We start from the raw sequence: 20817 nt of genomic DNA on the forward strand, positions 1-20817 counted from the left end.
CCCTCCTCTCTACATTCTCCTCTTCTGTCTCTGCTGCTAAAGCCACTTTCTACCACTCTAAATTCCAAGCATCTGCCTCTAACCCTAGGAAGCTCTTTGCTACCTTCTCCTCCCTCCTGAATCCTCCTCCCCCTCCCCCCCTCCTCCCTCTCTGCGGATGACTTCGTCAACCATTTTGAAAAGAAGGTTGACGATATCCGATCCTCGTTTGCTAAGTCAAACGACACCGCTGGTCCTGCTCACACTGCCCTACCCTGTGCTTTGACCTCTTTCTCCCCTCTCTCTCCAGATGAAATCTCGCGTCTTGTGACGGCCGGCCGCCCAACAACCTGCCCACTTGACCCTATCCCCTCCTCTCTTCTCCAGACCATTTCCGAAGACCTTCTCCCCTACCTCACCTCGCTCATCAACTCATCCTTGACCGCTGGCTACGTCCCTTCCGTCTTCAAGAGAGCGAGAGTTGCACCCCTTCTGAAAAAACCTACACTCGATCCCTCCCATGTCAACAACTACAGACCAGTATCCCTTCTTTCTTTTCTCTCCAAAACTCTTGAACGTGCCGTCCTTGGCCAGCTCTCCTGCTATCTCTCTCAGAATGACCTTCTTGATCCTAATCAGTCAGGTTTCAAGACTGGGCATTCAACTGAGACTGCTCTTCTCTGTGTCACGGAGGCAATACGCACTGCTAAAGCTAACTCTCTCTCCTCTGCTCTCATCCTTCTAGACCTATCTGCTGCCTTTGAAACTGTGAACCATCAGATCCTCCTCTCCACCCTCTCCGAGTTGGGCATCTCCGGCGCGGCCCACGCTTGGATTGCGTCCTACCTGACAGGTCGCTCCTACCAGGTGGCGTGGCGAGAATCTGTCTCCGCACCACGTGCTCTCACCACTGGTGTCCCCCAGGGCTCTGTTCTAGGCCCTCTCCTATACACCAAGTCACTTGGCTCTGTCATATCCTCACATGGTCTCTCCTGTCATTGCTATGCAGATGACACACGATTAATCTTCTCCTTTCCCCCTTCTGATAACCAGGTGGCAAATCGCATCTCTGCATGTCTGGCAGACATATCAGTGTGGATGACGGATCACCACCTCAAGCTGAACCTCGGCAAGACGGAGCTGCTCTTCCTCCCGGGGAAGGACTGCCCGTTCCATGATCTCGCCATCACGGTTGACAACTCCATTGTGTCCTCCTCCCAGAGTGCTAAGAACCTTGGCGTGATCCTGGACAACACCCTTTCGTTCTCAACTAACATCAAGGCGGTGACCCGTTCCTGTAGGTTCATGCTCTACAACATTCGCAGAGTACAACCCTGCCTCACACAGGAAGCGGCGCAGGTCCTAATCCAGGCACTTGTCATCTCCCGTCTGGATTACTGCAACTCACTGTTGGCTGGGCTCCCTGCCTGTGCCATTAAACCCCTACAACTCATCCAGAACGCCGCAGCCCGTCTGGTGTTCAACCTTCCCAAGTTCTCTGACGTCACCCCGCTCCTCCGCTCTCTCCACTGGCTTCCAGTTGAAGCTCGCATCCACTACAAGACCATGGTGCTTGCCTACGGAGTTGTGAGGGGAATGGCACCTCCGTACCTTCAGGCTCTGATCAGGCCCTACACCCAAACAAGGGCACTGCGTTCATCCACCTCTGGTCTGCTCGTCTCCCTACCTCTGAGGAAGTACATTTCCCGCTCAGCCCAGTCAAAACTGTTCGCTGCTCTGGCACCCCAATGGTGGAACAAACTCCCTCACGACGCCAGGACAGCGGAGTCAATCACCACCTTCCGGAGACACCTGAAACCCCACCTCTTTAAGGAATACCTAGGATAGGATAAAGTAATCCTTCTACCCCCCCCCTTAAAAGATTTAGATGCACTATTGTAAAGTGGTTGTTCCACTGGATATCATAAGGTGAATGCACCAATTTATAAGTCGCTCTGGATAAGAGCATCTGCTAAATGACTTAAATGTAAATGTAAAATGAAATGTGATTTTAGACTTCTAAATGAGATAATTGTTTTTCATGTAGAGTTTTACCCAGTCAGTAACCACGCCCACGTGAGTACAGAAATTATGCCAAAAGGATGGAACGCCCTTTTCCCGAGAGTGCTTATAAAAGGACAATTAACGAAATTGACATTAGACAAGAAAATGTGGAGCAGTGGCACCACGTTAAAAATTCAATGCTACACATTGAAAATAGGGACCAAAACATGCCGGGTTGCTACTGGTGTGTAGAATGGTTCTAGCTGTACCCTGAATAATCAACCATTGAGACCAGCCAATGTACAGCACGAGGTGAATGTGACAAATGGTTTAAAAACTACAAGACCAGAACATGGTAAGACCCTCAGACTCTTGACGAGTGAAGGCCAAGACTATAATGTAGTCTAGGAAACTCGACTGAAGATGAGAGACAAAGAACAATTTCATTTCACCACCATAGATACCTCTAAAGAATCTATTCTAACAAGCTTCTCTGAACACTGCGTGGAGGACCCGTTCTAACAGACACTCTGAGACCAAGAAGCTACGACTACAAAGGACATGGTGACGTCTTGTGGACAACCAGAGACTTACACAACCAGAGACTTCTGTCAAACTGACTCTCCATAGATGGACCGGTCAATTTCAACAGAGAGAGACGACAAAGACATGCAAGCGTAAATATATATACATTGCAATTCTTTTTGAATGAGCGGTCATTTATGTGCAAATTATTCACATTCCCATGAGCACAGTTTTCCAACTGTATGTATGATAAGTTGACTCTCTCTGTCTCTCCTTCTCCTTACATGCCCCTCCCTTTTCATTTTGTACCAAGCCGTCATATCGGGTTAGTCTACTAGGGACTTTTCATTGCATTATGTTAGTAATCAACATATAATCTATCCTGTGTGTGTGTGTGTTTATGTAATTCTGTGTGATTATTTAATTAGTAAATAAAAAATTAAGCCAATTTGTGTATCGCTGAATCATCATGCAGACTAGGGTTCGTGCAGATTTGAAGTCAACAATGTTCAGAATGAGACTGATATGATGTAATAATAATTAATGGATGACTAATATGATAACGATATATTCTGATATTCTTGAGTTAATTCGGGAAACGGTAACTCATTAAACAAACTTTTTTGGTGGTGCCCCAAGATTTCAAATTACTTAATTGTTACATAATTAAACACAGTTCATTGATTTGATAAAATAATCGTCATCGCATTAAAATAGTCACAACACAGGGTAGGGGCAGGTTGAACAAAGAACCCATTCTTTTCCACATTGCCTTGAGATAATATCCTCTCATTTTGGAAAGAAGAATGCAAAACCCCAATAAAGAATCTTTGCAATTTATTGGCTGTTCTGATTCTTTTTATAACGCTGTTCGTTATGTCCACTGTATGTTTGTGTGTATGTGTGTGTGTAGGCTATATTTGCCCGTGCATGTGTTTGTCATATCAAATCAAATGTTATTGGTCACATACTGTACACATGGTTAGCAGATGTTATTATTGCGAGTGCAGCGAAATGCTTGTGCTTCTAGCTCCGACAGTGGAGAAATATCTAACAAGTAATATTTAACAATTCCACAACAAATACCTAATAAACACAAATCTGAGTAAAGGAATGGAATATTAATATAACATTATAAATATATGGATTTTTTATTTATTTATTTTATTTATTTCACCTTTATTTAACCAGGTAGGCAAGTTGAGAACAAGTTCTCATTTACAATTGCGACCTGACCAAGATAAAGCAAAGCAGTTTGACACATATAACAACACAGAGTTACACATGGAGTAAAACAAACATACAGTCAATAATATAGTAGAAAAATAAGTCTATATACAATGTGAGCAAATGAGGTGAGATAAGGGAGGTAAATGCAAAAAAGGCCATGGTGGCGAGGTAAATACAATATAACAAGTTGAACACTGAAATGGTAGATTTGCAGTGGAAGAAAGTGCAAAGTAGAAATAGAAATAATGGGGTGCAAAGGAGCAAAATAAATAAATACAGTAGGGGAAGTGTTGTTTGGGCTAAATTATAGATGGGCTATGTACAGGTGCAGTAATCTGTGAGCTGCTCTGACAGCTGGTGCTTAAAGCTAGTGAGGGAGATAAGTGTTTCCAGTTTTAGAGATTTTTGTAGTTCGTTCCAGTCAACGGCAGCAGAGAACTGGAAGGAGAGGCGGCTGAAGGAGGAATTGGCTTTGGGGGTGACCAGAGAGATATACCTGCTGGAGCGCGTGCTACAGGTGGGTGCTGCTATGGTGACCAGCGAGCTGAGATAAGGGGGAACTTTACCTAGCAGGGTCTTGTAGATGACCTGGAGCCAGTGCGTTTGGCGATGAGTATGAAGCGAGGGCCAGCCAACGAGAGCGTACAGGTCGCAGCGTTGGGTAGTATATGGGGCTTTGGTGACAAAACAGATGGCACTGTGATAGACTGCATCCAATTTACTGAGTAGAGTATTGGAGGCTATTTTGTAAATGACATCGCCGAAGTCAAGGATCGGTAGGGTGGTCAATTTTACGAGGATATGTATGGCAGCATGAGTGAAAGATGCTTTGTTGCGAAATAGGAAGCCAATTCTAGATTTAACTTTGGATTGGAGATGTTTGATGTGACATCGGGTGCTGTAGGTGTCCTGGAGGGCAGTCATGGGTGAACAGGGGGTACAGGAGGGGGCTGAGCAACAGTGTTGAGGATCAGCGAAGTGGAGATGTTGTTGCACATCAATGCAAATCAATTTATAACATTTTTGACATGCGTTTTTCTGGATTTTTTTGTTGTTATTCTGTCTCTCACTGTTCAAATAAACCTACCATTAAAATGATAGACTGATCATTTCTTTGTCAGTGGGAAAACGTACAAAATCAGCAGGGGATCAAATACTTTTTTCCCTCACTGTAAAGGCCTCCTGGTCACAAAGCATAAGAAAACATTGCCGTTGGGGCTGCTGTTTGCAGCACCGGTCCTCTGAAACCAATAACAAGCAGTAAACAAAGTGTATTGCTGTACTATATAATGAGGATTTCCTTTATTGTAGTTTTTGCGAAACTTTTGTTCAGTTGAAAGGTTCTCGGGACATATTGAATGAGATTACTTCAACTAGAAAAGCACACCATTGCTTTATGACAGAAAGCCAACAAAATGGAAATGTTATAGAGGTTTCTGTGTGGGTTATTTAGCTCTTTTTTTTTCATCTCATTTTCTTTTCTCCACATTTTCCTTACAGCCTATTGTAATTAAGCTTTGAGCTCAGAAAAATGCTTCAAAGATTTAATAATGTGTTTATTTAGTGGCAAGCAACCTACGCTGTAAACAATGTCAGCACAAGTTCATCTTTTTTGTTATACTTCTGCAATTTTATTGCCTCAGTGAATTACTGCCACCTGCCTTTATTTAACTAGGCGAGTCAGTTAAGAACAAATTGTTATTTACAATGATGGGAGTTAACTGCCTTATTCAGGGGCAGAACAACAGACTTTTACCTTGTCAGCTCAGGGATTTGATCTAGCAACCTTACAGTTACTGGCCCAATGCTCTAACCACTAGTCTACCTGCTGCCCCGATTTAGGAGAATTTGCTTTTCTATTATACATTTTAATGTCATAAATGTCACATGGAAAATATTCACACCCCTTAATTTTTTTCACATTTTGTTGTCTTAAAATGGATTCAATTGTGATTGTGTCACTGATCTACACACAATACCCCATAATGTCAAAGTGGAATTATGTTTTTGGACATTTTTACAAATGAATAAGAAATGAAAAGCTGAAATGTTTGAGTCAATATGTATTCAACCCTTTTGTTATGGAAAGCCTAAATAAGTTAAAGAGTAAACATGTGCTTAACAAGTCACATAAGTTGCAATAATAGTATATGACATGATTTTTAAATGACTACCCCATCTCTGTGCCCCACACATGCAGATAATTGTAAGTTCTCTCAGTCAAACAGTGAATTTCAAGCACAGATTCACCCAAAGTCAAGGGAGGTGTTCCAATGGTAGGGAAAGAAGGGCAACTACTTGTAGATGGGAGAAAAAAATACATTGAATATCCATTTGAGCATGGACAGTTATTAATTACACTTAGGATGGTGTATCAATACACCCAGTCACTACATAAATACAGGCGTCCTTCCTAAGAGGAAGGAAACCTCTCAGGGATTTCCAGCCATGTCACCAGTGATACAAGTCAGTATTCGACATCCATTTCTGAGGACGTCGGGAGATGACGTGGAAACCTGCCACTAGGGGCAAACGTGAGTGTTACCTTCAAGTAGGTTTCAGTTGTGGACGGGATGGCGGATGGGTGTAAGCATCTGCCTCTGATACAAAATAGTGTAAGTTTGAAACCAGCCATAGAAAGTTGATTTTGAGTTTTGTTTTAAGCCTGTCCCGAACCTTAACCCTAACTTTAATCCTTCGGAATTAATGCCTAAACGTAACCTTAAACACTTCTAAATTAGACTTTTGAGAAACGTGAATGAACATCAAATTTTGATGTGAGACAGAGCTAGTTGGGGATTTCACCAAGAGGCCAATGATGATTTAAAAAAAGTTAGAGTTTGATGGCTGTAATAGAAGATAACTGAGGAAGGGTCAACAACATTGTATTTACACCACACCACAATACTACAACACTACCATACATGACATACACATTCCAAAACATGCATCCTGTTTGCAATAAGGCACTAAAATAATACTGCAGAAAATGTGGCAAAGAAATTAACTTTTTGTCCTAAACACAAAGCTTTTTATGTTTGTGACAAATCCAACAACACATCACTGAGTACCACACTTCATATTTTCAAGCATGGTGGTGGCTGCATCTTGTTATGGGTATACTTGTCATCGGCAAGGACTAGGGTGTTTTATTAGGACAAAAATACATAGAATAGAGCTAAGCACAGGAAAAATACTGGGGGAAAACTTCAGTAAGCTTTCCAACAGACACTAGGAGACAAATTCACCTTTCATCAAAACAATTACCGAAAACCATCAGGTACCAAGATAGACCCAAGTGCAGACTGAGTGAAGTAACAATGTTCATTGTAACAGGGGCAGGCAAACAAGAGGTCAAGGCAGGCAGGGGTCGATAATCCAGAGTCGAGGCCAAGGTACAGGAAGGTAGGCAGGCTCAGGTCAGGCAGAGGTCGGTAATCCAGAGGTGGAGCGAAGGTACAGGACGGCAGGCAGGCTCAGGCAGAGTGGTCAGGCGGGCGGGTACAGGGTCAGGACAGGCACGGGTCAAAAACCAGGAGGACTAGAAAAAGAGAAACTGGAAAAAGCAGGAGCTGAGACACAAAACTTTGGTAGGCTTGAACGAACAAAATGAACTGACAACAGACAGACAGAAAACACAGGTATAAATACACAGGGGATAATGGGGAAGATGGGCGACACCTGGGGGGAGGTGGAGACAATCACAAAGACAAGTGAAACAGATCAGGGCGTGACAAAAACATGGCCAAATATACACTGGAGTTGATTACCAAGACGAAATTGAACGTTCCTGAGTGGCCTAGTTACAGTTTTGACTTAAATTGGCTTGAAAATCTATTGCAAGACTTGAAAATGGCTGTCTAGCAATGATCAACAACCAACTTGACAGAGCTTGAAAAATAATGGGCAAATATTGTACAATCCAGGTGTGCTTAGCTGTTAGAGACTTACCCAGAAATAATCACATCTGTAATCGCTGCCAAAGGTGATTTTAACATGTATTGACTCAGGGGGTTGAATACTTATGTACTCAAGATATATTTGTGTTTTATTTTCCATTCATAAAAAAAAAATGGAATTGTTTTCTCCACATTAGAGTATTTTGTGTAGATCGTTGACAAAAAAATACAATTAAATCCATTTTAATCCCACTTTGCAACACAACAAAATGTGGAAAAAGGTAAGGGGTGTGAATACTTTCTGAAGGCAGTGTAGTCTGTTGGCATATAATGTTTTCTTGTTTATATGTTCACCTGTCCGGGGACTCCAGATGAAAATGAGCTGGTAGCTAAATCTGGTACAAAGCATAATTTATCAAGTGTACTGAGTCTTATGCTTTTGTTGTACATTGTCACTGTTCAAATCAACGTAATTAAAAAAAAAACATATCAGAATCAGATGGAGAGAAAATAGCTTCACACTGCTTTCATTACGCAAAGACTACAATCTACCCAAAAATTATTTAAGCGATTAAATATGTAGTACCTGCACCACATAACAAAATGCTTTTGTCTTTTATTAGAAGAATATGTAAAATCTCCCCACACAAGTCAGTGGTCCTCTGTTGCGCTTTGGTAGAGCATGGTGCTTACAATGCCAATATAGTAGACTCAATTCCCAGGACTGCGCGTATGTAAAATTTATGCATGCATGAATGTAAGTCACTTTGGATAAAAGCATCTGCTAAGTGGCATATATAATGAGGTTGAAACCACAATTTAATAAAAAATGGCCAATAGCTCCTAAGATATCCCAATTTGAGGGCAGAAAATCATTTTTTACCAAAATTCAGATCAGACAAAACATGAATGAAAAGAGGATGACACTATCCCAATAGTTCCACGGGCTACACGCACAGTTATCTACACATTGACAGACATCTGAAGTATCATCCTGTATCAGCCCTATCTCAGTGCACATCTTCCCTGTGAGTAGAACACATCAGATATCCCTTCTATCTGGTAAACTTCCCCACAGCTAAACCACCGTCTATTCCGAGATGGGCTAGCAGTTCTAAAATGCCGCCTTGATAATCTCCACTGATTTGATCTTATCAGCCCTGAGGCAGTGGGATCCTTTCAAAGGGTTCCTTTGAGCTACAGTATATCGGAGGATTCTCTTCTGTTCTGTAGCTACAGCCCTTCAAAGCCATCATTTACCTAAACACTGAAATGTTGAAACCTCAAAACGTCCACACCAGAGTTGAGGTTTTGAGTATAGAAAATGCCACACAAGTACTAAGTATGAACATTTTCCTGTGCAGACCCTCAATTTTGCTATTTACCTAAACACTGAAATGTTGAAACTTGAGGAAAATTGAGAAAAGAAAATGCCACACAAGTGCAAAGCATGAAAGTGTGCCTGGTTTTTTCTGATCTATATTATATGGTTGTAACATTTAGGGAAAGCAATGATTCTGACTCCCCACTTGGCACAAACTGGTTGAATCAACGTTGTTTCAACGTAATTCATCAACATATTGTGATGTGGAATCTACAAGGAAAATACATTGGATTTGAAAAAGTCATCAACATAAACTGTTGTTTGAGAGTGAAATTTCAACCACAGGATTGTGTCTTCATGGTAAACACATTTCAACAGACAAATCTTGTTTAATAAAATATGTTGAATTTGTACCTTTTAAAACCACATCAGATCTTCAACGTAATATCCACTATCAGGAGAGAAAAAAACAACATGCTGGGCAGCACCTCTTACTGGAGAATTGATCTATACAGCTACCCTTTGGTCTTCCATCCAAGGTTTTAACCAAGCCTAGCATTGCTTTCCTATTCTATTTGTCACTGACTATTACCAATGTGCTATTGGGAGAATGATTGTTGAGTGATCTCCACTTAAAACACTAAATAGATTCACTGTTGCCATCGAAATCATCCCAAAGGGTAGGTTTAATTAACAGATAAAATGAAATGTGACCATACTTTAACACTCATATATCATTCATTATATTATTTAGGTCTATTTACAGTGCCTTCGGAAAGTATTAAGACCCCTTTACTTATTCTAAAATTGATTAAAAAAAATGTTCCTCAACAATCTACACACAATACCCCATAATGACAAACCAAAAACAGGTTTTTATAAATTTAAGCTCATTTATAAAATAAAACCCCCCGGAAATATAACATTTACATAAGTATTTACACCCTTTACTCAATACTTTGTTAAAGCAACTTTGGCAGTGATTACAGCCTTGAGTCTTCTTGGGTATGACGCTACAAGCTTAGCACAGCTGTATTTGGGGAGTTTCTCCTATTCTTCTCTGCAGATTCTCTCAAGCTCTGTTGTCACAGGTCTGTGAAGATCTTCACAACTGCTGTAATAATCTGTGCAGAATCTCGAACGGCATTGATCACTTGCACCATGTACTTTTAAATGTAATGTCAACTGCAATCCAGGTAATTTGGTTCTGCTATTAGATGAAGCACAGTGATAACACATTAATCTATCGTTTAAATAAACAAAATATCTGACATTGTATTCCTATTCTAATTTTGATGTGTTTTTAAATGGTTGAAAGCACAGTTAGACATTTGGGTGACAACTAAACAAAAAATCTGCCATTGTTTTTCCACTGAAATCTGGTTTTGCTTTTAGATGGTTGAGAGCATAGTGATAACACATTGGAAATTCAACTAACTTTTGGATGTCTTTTGAGTGGGTGAATATAGGTTGTAATCTCATTGATCAACATCTTAACCAAATAGTACCCAATTATCCACATTGAAATGTTGTGCTGTGCCCAGAGGGACAGTTCCAAATGATCCAGGAGTATAAAAATAGACGTATTTAACACATTCATCTGTCTTTACTCCCTGTGAGACATTATAGAGGGGGGTTCCCTTTATTTTTTTAAAAGTGTTTCTTTTAGTCACATAATATAACCAGGCCGCTGCATTATATGGATTTGTCCCGGAACATGGGAGCAATTTATTGCATCCCAGTGTCTATTTGGGAAGAAATGTAGAAAAAGGTATGAATCTAGCATCATTTCGTACTCACAACAGGGTTCTACAAAGAAGGAATGCGAAGAAAACAGTATGGGCCCTCGCCCTGCTCTTAACATAGTTACATTACATTGTTTCTGTTGTTCTTTATGAGCATGAGGATATAGAAATGAGTAAATTGCATGCCACAGCACAACCCTTTTCACTTATTGATGCTGACATGTTGCCACTGACAAAAGTCAGGAAATGACTATTTAAATGGGTTTACATAATGTAATGAATGAATGACGTGGGTTGTCATTGTTTTGTCAGTTTTTATGACTGTAGGGTCATGGTACTCATGAAGCTTGTACATTGTTGATGCCCAATGTCAAATTACAATGTGGAGAAAGTGTGTAGGAGGCGCTAGTCAAGGGCTGGTAAGCACATTCCATCGAGGAGATGCCACAAAATAAGCCCCAAAGTGTTATCAGCTATTAAGGAAATGGGTTTGTGGCTTTGGAGGGATGGGAAAAGAGTAAAAGCAATCAAGGCTTTAAATAAAAGGCATATTGAAAGTGTTTCATATGAGGGCAAAGTCATCTCCTGTAGCTACCGTTGATGCCAATTCGTGAATAATTACTCTAGTGCTCAATGGCATTGCTCTCCCATGGCAACAGCCTGTTTATCTGCTAATGCAACACCCCCCCACCCCCCCACCCCGCCACCTACTCCCAAGCAACTTCTCACCTAGTAAGCCACGGGCCCATGGGCCATGGTTGAAAGGAGAATTGTGTAAATAGTGTTACTGTGAAATAAAAGGTTACAGTTGCTTTTAAATGGCTGTTAATTTAATGTGTTACAAAGTTACAAAGGTCATGGAGACCATAATGTCCATAACACAGGCATACCAACTTAACAGTGTCGGTTTCGGGTGTTTATGGCATTTCTCCATAGACTTCCATCAATTTCTGCCCATCAACTATTGAGGGGGCCCGAGACTCTCAGGAGCGTCCACTGTGGTGAATTGCAAAGTGTGGAGGGCTAAGATTACAGCAATGGAGAAGTTTGATTTGACACAAGGTCACAGGGAGCACTGATTGACGAGTCTGATTACTGACATTGCCACACAGGGCCAGGCTTTGGCAGAAGCTCCCAGTGCCGGGCGTTTCAACCGACAATCACTCATTCACAACATCGCCGCCACTCGACAAACTGACACAAGCAGACATCCTGATAGATCGACTGGGCCGAGAGATGGAGAGATTTAAAAAAAATGTATGGTACCTCGTACTGAATAAACAGCAGCCAGGAGGAGATTCCCAAGGGGGCTATATGTATGCGGCAAAGGGGAAACATAATGGCTTGTGTACTGTGTGTGTTTTGGAATGTTTAGAGGATGGATTTGGGATGTATGTGCTTTCTATAGCACATATTGACCTGAATTCTACAGAGGTGATGTATAGGCTAGGCTGACAGTATACATCATTTAGGTCCCCAAGGATTATTAAAGTAAAGCACTAAGGGTGAAAAAGGCATGCATTTTTCTATGATCCAAAGCAGCATTTTTACAGAAGGTCAGCCAATCAAATTCATTTTCAAGAAAAGTTCATGTTAAATACTGCAATCAGAAGGACAGATGTCGTACATCTAATCTCATTGAGATGGTCACTACATGGCACTGGACAGCGACGCACATGCCTAAGAGCATAATAAAGAAAGTCATTATACAAATCAGTTTCTATGCATTTCATGCCTTCAGAGCAATTATAATTCAATGATATGTGCAATGGGAAAGGATGGCGTGGCAATTTTCACACTCCACTTGGATCAAGTCATGCTTCAATATTACATGACAATTACAGTTAGAGCCCACTCCTGTTGGCGCCAATTCATATACAGTGGTGGTTCATCCTGCTAGCCCTTTAAGGCAGTGAATACTGTAGCAGTAAGCCTTTCCTTATATTCAATACCCTTCTCTTGGAAATATAAATGTTGAGTGGGGATGAGAGTATTATTATAAGACGGAGGTTTAAGTTGACTGTGAGACATTTAAACTTTCTTAAACAGATAGTAGTAGTTAATTTCTGCAATGGAATGTGTGATGTGTTATTATTTCAAACCCTTGTCTACCTGGTCAGGGTGTGCCTCCCAAATGGAACTCTATTCCATATTCAGTGCTTTGGAAAGTATTCAGACCCCTTTATTTTTTCCACAATTTGTTAGGTTACAGCCTTACTCTAAAACTGAATTGTTTTCCCCCCCTTGTCAATCTACACAAAATACCCCATAATGACAAAGCAAAAACTGTTTCAGAAATTTTAACAAATGTAAATAATAAAAAAACAAAATAGAAATATCACATTTACATTAGTATTCAAACCCTTGACTCAGTACTTTGTTGAAGCACCTTTGGTAGCGATTACAACCTTGAGTATGACGCTACAAGCTTGGCACACTTGTATTTGGGAGTTTCCACCATTCATCTCTGCAGATCCTCTCAAGCTCTGTCAGGTTGGATGGGGAGCGTTGCTGCACAGCTATTTACAGGTCTCTCCAGAGATGTTCGATTGGGTTTAAGTCCAGGCTCTGGCTGGGCCACTCAAGAACATTCAGAGACTTGTCCTGAAGCCACTCCTACGTTGTTTTGGCTGTGTGCTTAGGATCGTTGTCCTGTTGAAAGGTGAACCTTCGCCCCCAGTCTGAGGTCCTGAGCGCTCTGGAGCAGGTTTTCATCAAGGATCTCTCTGTACTTTGCTCCATTCATCTTTGCCTCAAATCTGACTAGCCTCCCAGTCCCTGCCGCTGAAAAACATCCCCACAGCATGATGCTGCCACCACATGCTTCACCGTAGGGATGTTGCCAGGTTTCCTCCAGATGTAACGCTTGGCATACAGGCAAAAGAGTTCAATCTTGGTCTCATCAGACCAGAGAATCTTGTTTCTCATGGTCGGAGAGTCTTTAGGTGCCTTTTGGCAAACTCCAAGCGGGCTGTCATGTTCCTTTTAGTGAGGACTGGCTTCCGTCTGGCCAGTCTACCATAAAGGCCTGATTGGTGGAGTGCTGCAGAGATGGTTGTCCTTAGGGAAGGTTTTCCCATCTCCACAGAGGAACTCTAGAGCTCTGTCAGAGTGACCATCGGGTTCTTGGTCACCTCCCTGACAATTCCATCGACCTCATGGCTCGGTTTTTGCTCTGACATGCATTGTCAACTGTGGGACCTTACATAGACAGGTGTGTGCCTTTCCAAATCATGTCCAATCAATTTAATTTACCACAGGTGGACTTCAATCAAGTTGTAGAAACATCTCAAGGATGATGAATGGAAACAGGATGCACCTGAGCTCAATTTCGAGTCTCATAGCAAAGGGTCTGAATACTTATGCATTTAAAGTATTTCATGTAAAAAAACAAAAAACAAAACAGTTTTCACTTTGTCATTATGGGGTATTGTGTTGATATTTTTATTTATTTAATACATTTTAGAATAAGGCTGTAACATAACAAAATGTGGAAAAAGTCAAAAGGTCTGAATACTTTCCGAAGGCACCGTAGCGCACGACTTTTGACCATAGTCCTATGGTCAAAGTAGTGCGCTATATAGGGAATATGGTGTAATTTGGAACAGAGCCTTGTTTGAGAGTATATTCTTTTGTACAGTAACCTTGAGCAGAGTTGCACGAGATAGGAGAGGGGGTGTGCAAAATTGTAAGGGTCTGGGTGACCTCTGCAGCGTAACTACCTTATGTGCTGGCAAGAACAGACTCAAAGAACGTCAGGGCAAAGAGATATTCATTGTCACCACCACACAAACGCACCCCAGTTTACTTGGTATATATATTATGATGGGTGTGTGGTGTCTACGAGAAAGGAGATACATTGCAGTGGAATCAAACATACAAATCATCGATAAACACAATAGCTTATTCAAGGCAGCTACATAAATGCACACTATTGCAAAACATGTTAAAGGCCCAGTGCAGTCAAAATTCTGTTTTCTTGTGTTTTGTAACATTGCACACAGTGGTGACCCGTCATTTCTGTTAATTCCTGTTTTGAGCCCTATCTGTATAGCAAAATAAAATAAAAAAATAAGGCCTGTTTTGCATTTTATTCTGGCATTAATTCGTGTCACATAGCAGTTTGCAAACAATACTTTAAAAAAAAATCCTTCAATGAATAAAGCCATATACAAACATGTTCTCTTTCTTGAGTAATGCAGCTCCAAAATGTAGGTGTTCCAGCTTAGCTCAGTGCTTTCTGTGGTGGTGGGGCAGTCAGCAGAAAATACAGAGCGTAGGCATTGATCATCTTTTCTAGTTGCGCTGTGATTTGCTCAGTGTTCTGTCACTCATGGGGACACTACATCACCACATAATCTACAGGGAGAGCTAGGCAGTTCAAGCCCCCTTGGGAAGTGCCATAGATTTACAGCAGTGCCCGTCCAAGTAAACTCAAGGTCATTGGCCACCGATAAAATGACGTCAAATCACATTATATCTACCGTAGCTTTGATTGGACTGATCATATCAACATAATACCTTCAAAATCTTAGCTAGCAAGAATCATGTCAACTATCTACTGGCAAAATTTGAAATAAAACGTATCGGTGCTCAAGTCGGTAATCGCAAATTCAACAGCGAGTGGTTTGGAAGGAATCAGTGGCTAACTGCAAGCGTCGTAAATCAATCACCATTATTATTCCCCTGCCTGCTATTCGGTGGAGATGGTGTGTGGTCCATGTCCGGGTTCAAGGAATCTGTCTGAAAGGGTCTCTTTTTCAAGCTTAAAATGATAAACATTTGCACGCAACACCACAGGCCAGAAAAGGTTGAATACATTAGCCATGCTGTCAATCCAGCATGACTTCATCCAGAGAATGCCAGACTTTGATGACAAAGTTTGATGACAAAGTTTTCCCACAAGAAGGACAGCTGTACCACCTTCCTGTTCAAGTGAGCACAGCACAACAACAGTGAGTCACAAAATGTGTCTGGCATGCTGCTGCATAAATGATGTATGCCAGGGAGATATGTATACTGTAGCTAACAAAGTAATACTAAGTGTTTGTTGTGTAGTAAGCTGTTAGTGGCCCATGTGTCTCACCCTAAGAATGTAGTCCCTCTCCCCCTCAGAACCTCAGAAGCCTACTCTTCTGACTTGGTGGTGCACGTGTAGCCTATAGTCTGTTTTACAGAAATGTCATCATTGAATATTGTAAGAGCTTTCATTGTCTGCTTATATGCCCCTGTTATTTCTCCTATGGTATTGACTTACAGGGAGAATACTGTAAGAATGGCCCTTGTTCTTGTTCTGAATTCTGTTGCTGTCCATTTCAAAAGTGCTGAACAAATCGGCATATCGACTACATCCGTCTTAGCTCGCTCAAATGTCTTAATCAAAATTACTGCTTGCCTTATCCGCTCATCGTTCCCTTTTTGTACATCTCCCATTGTTATACAGTGCCTTCGGAAAGTATTCAGACCCCTTGACTTTTTCCAAATTTTTTTACGTTATACCCTTATTCTAAAATGGATTAAATACAAAACAATCCTTAGCACTCTACACACAATACCCCATAATTGTCACACCCTGATTTGTTTCACCTGTCTTTGTGCTTGTCTCTACCCCCTCCAGGTGTCGCCCATTTTCCTCATTAGCCCCAGTGTATTTATACCTGTGTTCTCTGTTTGTCTGTTGCCAGTTCGTTTTGTCTTGTCAGGTCTTACCAGCATGTTTTCCTGTCTCCCTGCTTTCTCAAGTTCTGTTTCCTAGTTTCCACGGTTCTGACCATTCTGCCTGCCCTGACCCCGAGCCTGCCTGCTGTTCTGTACCTGCCTGACTCTGACCCGTTTACAACCTCTGCATGTCCTGACCCCAAGCCTGCCTGTTGTTCTGTATCTTATTAGCTCCTCCCTGGATTACGGACATCTGCCTGCCTTTGACCTGTCTTTAGCCTGCCCCCTGTTTAGGTCAATAAACATCTGACCCTAGCTGTCTGCATCTGGGTCTTATCCTGAATTATGATAATAAAGGCAAAGCATAAACTGTTTTTTAGAAATCTTTGCAAAAGTATAAACATTTAAAACAGAAATACCTTATTTACATAAGTATTCAGACCCTTTTCTATGAGACTAGAACGTGAGCTCAGGTGCATCCTTTTTCCATTGTTCATGTTTCCACAACTTGATTGGAGTCCACCTGTAGTAAATTCAATTGATTGGACATGATTCAGAAAGGCACACACCTGTCAATATAAGGTCCCACAGTTGACAGTGCATGTCAGAGCATAAACCAACAACGGAATTGTCTGTAGAGCTCCGAGACAGAATTGTGTCAAGGCACAAATCTGGGGAAGGATTCAAAAAAATGTATTTTGCATTGAAGGTTCCCAATAACACAGTGGCCTCCATCATTCTTAAGTGGAAGTTTGGAACCACCAAGATTTTTCCTAGAGCTGGCCTTGGTTAAAGAGGTGACCAAGAACCCGATGGTCACTCTGACAGAGCTCTAGAGTTCCTCTGTGCAGATGGGAGAACCTTCCAGAAGGACAAACATCTCTGCAGCACTCCACCAATCAAGCCTTTATGGTAGAGTGGCCAGACGGAAGCAACTCCACAGTAAAAGGCACATTCCAGCCACTTGGCACCTGAAGACTCTTTGACCATGAGAAAGAAGATTCTCTGGTCTGATGAAAACAAGATTGAACTCTTTGGCCTGAATGCCAAGTGCCATGTCTGGAGGAAACCTGGCACCATCCCTACGGTGAAGTATGGTGGAGGCAGCATCGTGCTGTGGGGATGTTATTCAGTGGCAGGGACTGGAGACGAGTCAGGATCAAAGCAAAGATGAACGGAGCAAAGTACAGAGAGATCCTTGACATAGCCCTGCTCCAGAGCGCTCAGGACATCAGACTGGGGCGAAGGTTCACCTTCCAACAGGACAACAATCCTAAGCACACAGCCAAGACAACGTAGGAGTGACTTCTGGACAAATGAGATTTTCACTGAACAAGGGGTTAGGTTGAGATCACCACATTATCTAGGCCTATGTAAGTACTATTCATTTTTGGAAATAGTTTGAAGTGAATATCCACTTTTGCGTATACGTACCAAGATCTCTCCACAACTTTGTGGAAGACTGCAATGGAGGCACCATTGTGTGCTTTTGAAAATGTATGAATGTTTCAGTGAATAACCTTTTTCCAACATGTCTCTCTATACCTGCTCTGTGTCATCAGCCTCTCTCTTCTCTGCCTCCTTCCTCGTAGCGCTGAATTTTGAAGATACATTTTATCTCTTTACACATCATCTCAATGCTTGATCACTCCTCGTCTTTGTAGTGTAGAACACTGGCAGAAAGGAACATTTATCTTTATCAAACACATAAATGGTTTACACAATATGAAAAAGCCTTTGACATCCTCAGGGTGCGAAAAAAGTTTAAGAGAGGATACTAAGAAATGGCACCCTATCCCTATATAGTGCACTCCATTTGACCAGAGCCATATGCTACCTAGTCAAAAGTAGTATAATAAGTAGGGAGCCATTTAGGACACAGACTATGTATTGACTCTGAGCGAACACACACACACATATCAACACGCGCAGTACAAGACTAGAGACTCGGTTTGTTTTACTTTAACAACAAGCTACCTAGTTAGCTAATAAAAGTTTACAATAGTTTTCCTATTCATATCTGGATCCTGGGACAGAGTTAGCGTTAATACTGAGACCACTGATATATGTCCCGGGATCCTTGCTCAAACAAGGTGGTACTACATTGGCAAAGCAGCTAACCTAGCTTATAGCTAGGCAACCTGGTCTACTATTGCCAGATACTAAGCACACTAAACAGTTAGCCCTTGTGGTTAGGGCCACAATTCTATTTGTCTCAGTTTTAGGACTATCAATATCCAGAGTTTTCTACTACCAGCATCTCTCATTTCACAGAGTGAATTTTATTTTATATTTATTTAACTAGGCAAGTCAGTTAAGAAATAATTATTATTTACAATGACAGCCTAGTAACAGTGCATAAACCAATGCATAAACCAATGCCTTGTTCAGGGGCAGAATGACAGAATTTGACCTTGTCAGCTCAGGGATTCGATCGAGCAACCTTTTAGTTACTGGCCCAACGGTCTAACCACTACCCTACCTGCCACCCCAAATAGCAGGCTTGTCCTACTATTAGTACGATCATGCCTCTGAAAAAAGACGAGGATCACATCTCTGCTGGGCAGGTACGTGAACTCTTGGAGAAGCAGAACATTTTCTATAAGGAAATGATACTTCAGCAGGAAAATAACTTTAAAAGCTTCATACAAATGATCATGGAGTCTACCAACAAACGGCTGGACAACCTGACTAAAGACAATAAAACAAGCCTTCAGTTCACACAGAAGGATGTGGATGTGTTGAAGACCACACAGGATACACTTTCCAGAAACTGTTCCTCTATGCGGAATGAAATCACCACAGTAAGGGAGGGCCTCCAGAACATGTCTGGGAAGGCTGATTACCTTGATAGACAATCGAGGAGAAATAAATATTGTAATAGATGGTATCCAGGAGAGCCAATGTGAGACATGGGCTGAATCAGAGGACAAAGTTTGAAAGCTGTTATCTGAGGAGCTACAATTGGATCAAAAGGTTGGGCTGGAACATGCTCACCAGTCTGGGAAACCAGGGGGCACTGGTGGTGCCAATGGTGGTGCCAATTAAACCAGACCCAGGTCAATTGTAGTGAAATTCCTCAGGTTCAAGGATAAGCTTGCAGTCCTTAAAAAGCCAAACGCCTTAAATGGTCCTTCATCTTCATCAATGAGGATTTCTCAGATGCAGTCCGTCAAAGAAGAAAGGTACAAATACCAGTTATGAAGGCTGCAAGAGAACGAGGTGACATAGCATATCTGAGTTATGGCAAACTGATTGTTCACCCTCCCTCCCAAGGAGTTTGGAGCGACAGACACACGTAATTTGCGAAATGTTGGATGAGGTGTCTGATGAAAATAGGGAAGTATATTTTTGGGGAGGTATGAATATAGATTTTTTTAACACCAACTGTCCAATGAGAAATAAACTTATTTCTGTTGCCAAAGTATGTAACCTGACCCAAGTTATGACATTACCAACCAGAACGTTCACTTATAGGTCCGGTATCACAACATCAACTTGTATCGATCACATTTTTAAACAAAACTACTAGGCATCATGTTGGACTCAGCTTTATCATGGTCAGAACACATAGATAATATTGTTATTAAGATGGGTAAGGGAATTGCTGTTACAAGAAAATGTTCAGAGTATGTAACATCTAGCACTCTGCATCAGGTGATTCAATCCCTGGTCCTATCACACTTAGAGTACTGTCCAGTTATATGGTCATCTGCAGCAAAGAAATATATAAAAAGCTCAAAATCACTCAAAACAGGGCTGCCAGATTAGCTCTTCATTGCTCTATCTGTATGAATATTATCCAAATGCATCAGACTCTCTCAAGACTTCATATTGAAAACAAATTACATTCCAGTCTTCTGATTTTCATTAGGAATGTTATATATATTTTTTAAAACAGTATTTTTCAAGCCAGTTAGTAGATACTAGCAACACACATAACCACCAAACCAGACAGGCAAATTCAGGGCAGCTAAGACAACCCAAGCCAAGGACAAATCGCCTTAAATCTACAGTTTTATATAGAACCATAGCTGAATGGAACTCTTTGCCAATCCATATTTCTCAGGCAAAAAGTAAATCCACCTTCAAGAAAAAAATGTAATAATATCTAATGTGATAGACCATATGACTGGACAGGAAATAGAAAGCATCAACTGAATGTTAAATGTGTTTCCTGTCAGGTATTTTAATTGTCTGTTTTGTCTACTTGTTGAATGTTTGTGAAGTCTTGATTTGTGGTTGTTTGCAATGTCTTGTTAATTGTTGTTGTACCCCAGGAAGATTAGCTAGTGTTACGGCGTTAGCTAATGGGGATCCTAATAAAAAATTACAAAAATACAAGTATAGTCAGGGAGTTTGTCCCTCATCATGCGTACAGAAACTAATAGGTATTAAGTGTATTCATTGATTTACACATTTGTATGTGTTTTCCCCATATTGGCAATCAGAA

This window comes from Salmo trutta, chromosome 14, assembly GCF_901001165.1.
Source record: "Salmo trutta chromosome 14, fSalTru1.1, whole genome shotgun sequence".
NCBI classification, from domain to species: Eukaryota; Metazoa; Chordata; class Actinopteri; order Salmoniformes; family Salmonidae; genus Salmo; species Salmo trutta.